A 5795-nucleotide genomic window follows, 5' to 3' on the forward strand; every position below is an offset into this window, starting at 1 on the left:
ATCAAGGGAATTTCCAGTGATGCACAACTTATATAACAATTAAGCAACTCTTTTTTTGTTCCTGCATATATTTATACCCCCTGCATATATTTTCTTGAGTCTATTTGTGTCCCATTCTCTGCTTTCCTCCTACTATTCGCTATAACTTATGTTTCCTTCATTCTGATGGTTCTTAGGTTCACCTTGCTGATGGGATTCAGTTTCTCAAAAATCTTACCATTTCTAGTCTCTGGGAAGGGGGTGATATCACTGGATCCAAGGAGAGTATTAGTGGTAGTAGTTCTGGTGCCTCTAATGTGAGACACCAGCATGTCTAGAAATTCGGTGCATCTAATGTGAGACACCAACATGTCATGTTCTGGTAATAGTTCACATGCTCCATGGTGTATGCAATTGGACAGGAAGAACATACACACTGCCGGTTCAAAGTATTCAAACTGACTAGTTCACCCAGTGAGCTCTTCTACTTTCTCTCTTTTACTTTCATTCATACATGGAGGGCAACGTGTATGCTGCTTATTCTATTATCAGTTAATGCAGTAGTTGAAGTCTATTCAATAATGAAGTTCTATGTTGGTGTATATATTGTTATTATCAATATCTATTCATTATGGCCTTAGCTGAGCTCGTTTATGTTTGCTGCGATGCGATTCTGCCTACTATTCTGCCTACAACTATATTTCCTACTGCTATTCTGCTACACCTGCTGTGATTCTGATATGCTTCTTATATATGACCTGATTTGCATACTTTTGACTTGATCTTCTATTTTTGGTCTGCTTTTGTTCTACTTCTTCTACTATGATCCTGTGTTTTTTTTTCCTGATATGCTTATGTTTTGCTTCTTCGTGCAACCAGGTGGTCATTTATGGCCAGAGTTAACCACAATTGACTTTCTGGTGTTTGTATTTTTCTGTTTCGCTTGTATGCTCGATTTTGTTTAACAACCCCCCCCCCCCCCCCACCCCCCCCCCCCCCCCCCCCCGGTTGATTCCTTTAGCACATTAGGTTCAGTAGTTAGGTTCATTATTTTAAAGTTAGGAGCGAAATAACTTACTTTAGACAAGATATGACCTATATTGATCGAATCAGCACTAAATGTGCAAACTAGGTGGATTGAGTCTCAGAATCATAAAAGTAAGAACATTAAACATGAATAGGTTTTTCATTTTATTATTTAAGTTCATTTTACAAAGTTAGAAACCCATTTTAGATAAGATAAGACTTATATTGAACGAATGTGCCCTAAATCTGCGTAACTAGATCAAAGTAGGTGAGATGGAGTCTTAAAATGATACAAATAAGAATATTAAACATGAATAGGTTTTAAGTTCATTGTTTAGGTTTATTATTTCAATGTTTGGAGAGAAATAACCCATGTTAGGCAAGATATGATCGAGCTATAATGACGAACGAACCTTAAATGTCCATAACTAGAACCCAAACTAGGCGAGATGGAGTCTTAGTAACATAAAAATAAGAATATAAAACATGAATAGGTTTTAAGTTCATTATTTAGATTCATCGTTCGAAAGTGAGAAGCGAAATAGCCTATTTTAGGCAAGATATGACCTTTGTCGATCGAATGAGCCCTGAATATGCATAACTACACCAAATTAGTTGAGATTGCGTCTTATAATCATAACAGTAAGAATATAACATTAATAGGTTTAAAAGTTCTTTTGTTAGGTTCATTTTTTCAAAGTTCGGAACGAAATAACCTATTTTAGACAAATATGATCTATAATAATTGAATGTGCCCGAAATTTTGAAAACTAGACCACAATAGGTGTGATTGAGTCTTATAAACATAAAACTAAGTATATTAAACGTGTAAAGGGTTTAAAATACTTATTTAAGTTCATTAGTTGAAAGTTGGGAGCGAAATAAACCATTTTATTTAAAATGTGACCTATAATGATCAAACGAGCATTAAATGTACATAATTTGACAAAAGTAGGTGGGAATGAGTCTTTGAAACACTAAAATAAGTATATTAAACATGTAAAGGGTTTAAAACACTCATATAGGTTCATTAGTTTAAAGTTGGGTCCGAAATAAGCCATTTTAGTCGAAATGTAACCTATAAACGATCAAATAAGTCTTATATGTGCATAACTTGACCGAATTAGGTGAGAAAGAGTCTTTAAAACATAAAAATATGTATATTAAACATGTTAAGGGTTTAAAATACTTATTTAAGTTCATTAATTGACAGTAGGGACCGAAATAAGCCATTTTAGTTAAAATGTGACCTATAATGATGAAACGAGCATTAAATGTACATAACTTGACCAAATTAGGTGAGAATGAGTCTTTGAAACATTAAAATAAGTATACTAAACATGTAAATGGATTAAAATTTTCATTTAGGTTCATTAATTGACAGTAGGGACAGAAATAAACCATTTTAGTTAAAATGTGACCTATAATGATCAAACGAGCATTCACTAGTGGAAAAACAATAATTTGCATCACCACATTTGCCTCGCACATTTAAACATGTGACGCAATTGACAGTTCTAAGCTTTAAAATTAGTCATTTGCGTCGCAGAATTATTAATCTGCGACGCAAATGACTCTAAAATGTTCTCAGAGTCATTTGCGTCGCAGATTAGTAATAATGCGACGCAAAATATTACCTCCTTTGCGTCGCAGAATTACTAATCTGCGACGCAGATGACTCTTTAAGTCACCTGCGTCGCAGATTAGTAATTCTGCGACGCAGAGGAGGTAAAAAAAATTCGGAAGTTTTTAATTATTCCTCACCCACGCGTACTGCACCCTAATTTGTCGAAGAACAAAACAAACAGGCGCAGCTACCTTCACGACTTCACCCTCATCCTCCATCGATCTTCGATCTTCTTCACCCTCATCCTACATCGATCTTCTTCACCCTACACCAGGCGCAGCTACATTTAGAGAGAGTTTCGCTGGAACCGTAGGCCACAGCCGCCGCCGCCGCCGCCGCCGCCTCCATTGGAGAATGCCCACTGAATAGGAATCGATCCCTGTCTCCATCAGGTACACTTACTTACCCTCAATTTCCATCTTCTTCACCCTAATTCTTCAATTGATTCCCTTATTTACTCAATCAGGTACACTTTCATTGAATTTTGTGGTTACTTTTTTGTTTAATTTGAAAGATTTAGGGTTTCTTTTTTTGGGTTTGGGATTTGGTGAGAAATTACGTGAATTAGGTCACTAATTTCCAATAATTTAGAACAATGAGGGGGTGAGTGTGCGTAATATTTTGCTAGGGATTATGAATTTGTTTTTGTTAATTTTGCGCAGATTTTTTTTGTTCTGACATTGTGTTCATTTGAATGTTCTGTTGCAGTGGTTTGGCTGAATTGAGTCTCGTTTGGGAGTAAGAAGATTTACTCCGATGGTAAGTTTCATTCCTCATGTTTCCAAAATGTATGAGACTATAGTAAGACTTTGAATTATTGTTGTTTGTTCTTGATTAAGCTATACATTTTGGCTTGCAAATGTTAATCAGCTTGAAGTTGTATGAATTCAGATAGAAGTTTGTATCTTTCTTCTTTACTTACTGACTTTGAATAACTCTCTTTGTTTCCTTTTTTTTTTCTTCTTCTTAATTTTAGTTTTCATCCGAAATTTGCATTGTTTGTTTTAGAATGATTGATTGTTGTGATATATTGTGATTTCTTTGCTAGATTTTTTTACTCTTTCCCCCCTTAATTTCCTGGTATATTTCTTGTTGATTTCATAGATGTTTTTATTGATTTGGATTGGTTAGTTAGTGTTATAGTTGAGAATAATGGTTGGTTATTGATCTGGTTAGCGCTTTTAGAGTTTTGTTGGAAAGTTGAGAATTTTTGGTTTAATTTCTGAAGTAGACTAGAAATGTGTCATGAGGAAGGGGAATAAGGTGCAGTGATATACAATGTCCTCTTAATAGTATCAGTTAATGGCGACCAATTTGACCATAGACTGGTCGTTCCAGACTCCAGAACGAACTTGCTTAAAGTTATAGTAAAAAGCCTAGAACATCAGTTAGGACAGATTTGTGGCTTAGTGTCGCACGAACGCTGTAAATTCATAATTTAGTGTGCTTCAATTTTAATTTCTCGGCTTTTTTTTTCTCGGTTCAAATTTTTATTTTTATTTCATATTGTAATTTGTTTGATTTTGGTCTGACAATGGAGTTTTTTTATGTAACAGGCGAATATGCCGGAGAAATTGAACCAGTGTAAGCTTGATGCTCGCCGTGAACAATGCCTTTCGCAAGGTCCTGCATTCATTTTCTTTTCTTTTTTTGATTTTTACAGTTCTGTATTTTTCTTGCATAAATTAAATTGGAATCTTGCATCCACTAATTATCTAGAGCTTGCTCTCTTTTTTTCATTCACAATGAATTTCCTGGGCCCTTTGATTGTATTGGCATATCTTTCCTTTTATATATTGTGACTGTCAGGAAGACGTAGGATAACCTTGGTTATTATGGGTGCTTCATATGTAACCATATCTAACTTGGATGTTGGATAACCTTTATTTTTGGTTGTTTCTGGTTGGTAGTCTTTGTGATGATCAGTTGGGAAGTGTATATATGCCTGCTTGCTATGGTTGTTTTATTATTAATGAAACTTGCAAGTGTCCTGAGGTTTGTGATGATCAGTTGGGAAGTTGTTTATTCTAATGAAACAGAGAGCAGGTTGCGTAGGTTGTACTATGGCTATCATGAAGAATGTTTTAAGGTGTCTTTCGGTGAGTTTCTATTGCTTCAACTGTTGTAGGAGCTTACAACTCCAATGTAATACGGGCGAAGTTTATTAAAAGTTTGTAAACTAGAATTATGAGTTTGCACTTAGGCTGAGACTACTTTGTTTCTCCAACAACAGATTTACATTGATGCAACCGATGAATAAGATTCATCTATAAACCAGTGTGTCTGATAATCTGATAATCTATAAACCAGTGTGTCTGTTATTAAGGTAATGACTAATTTTTTGAGCTTGCTGAAACTCTTGGACATTTGTTTTCATGAACTCTTATGTTCATCTGGTTCTTTTTGTAGGATCTTTTACCTGTTTGCTGTTGCTTTTCTGCTGATCTACCAGTCACTTTTCCATCTATTTCACCAGCTTAGCTGCAATTTTCTTCGATGGAGGTTGTAGGAGTTGAAATTCTCTCTCTGACAGAACTATTAGCCATTTCTTGGACTGGATTTGGCTGTTGATGAAATGACTCTGCATCATATTGTAGGATTGCATTAAGTGATTCTTGTACTAACTTTATGGCTGCAGTCTGTTGCAGTCCAAGTTTCTCTGTCTTTGCAACTTGGTCATCAACTTCCTAGAGATTGTTGCTGTTTTTACTCAGCTCCATATTCAAGTTACTCATCTCATGGCTATTGTTTCCATCTCCACTTTCTTTTTCATCTGCTTGAATGATATCTTGGGCCTCATTCGTTTATGGTTCACTTAAACTTTTATGTTAAAAGTGTAGTTAGGTTATCAACATGTTGGGTGATCTATGGTGAATTTGCCTTTTATTGGGTTGTAACTAAAATATTAAAAAACGAATTTTTTTTTTAAAAAAAAAAAGTCATTTGCAACGCACATTTAGCTAATGTGCGTGGCAAATGACTTTTTTTTTTCGCCTAAAAGTCATTTGCGTCGCACATTTAGCTAATGTGCGTTGCAAATGACTTTTCAGGCATGGTGCTGAAAAGTCATTTGCAACGCACATTAGCTAAATGTGCGACGCAAATGAACCTTATTTGCGTCGCACATTTAGCTAATGTGCGTTGCAAATGACTTTTCAGCACC

The 5795-nt window shown here is 35.3% G+C and overlaps 1 long non-coding RNA gene across 2 annotated transcripts; it reads left to right on the plus strand.

Moving 5' to 3' along the window:
* Window positions 1-2951: 2951 nt before the first annotated feature.
* LOC130462649 (uncharacterized) lies at window positions 2952-5420 on the plus strand. Of its 2 annotated transcripts, none has more exons than XR_008923269.1 (3): window positions 2952-3024; window positions 3341-3391; window positions 4189-4572. It is a non-coding gene; the product is annotated as an uncharacterized lncRNA (long non-coding RNA). The 2 variants fall into 2 exon arrangements; XR_008923270.1 differs by lacking the exon at window positions 2952-3024 and adding an exon at window positions 5042-5420 and having other exon boundaries at window positions 3040-3391; window positions 4189-4731.
* The last annotated feature ends 375 nt before the right edge of the window (window positions 5421-5795 follow it).

This window comes from Spinacia oleracea, chromosome 6 (genome assembly GCF_020520425.1).
Source record: "Spinacia oleracea cultivar Varoflay chromosome 6, BTI_SOV_V1, whole genome shotgun sequence".
NCBI classification, from domain to species: Eukaryota; Viridiplantae; Streptophyta; class Magnoliopsida; order Caryophyllales; family Amaranthaceae; genus Spinacia; species Spinacia oleracea.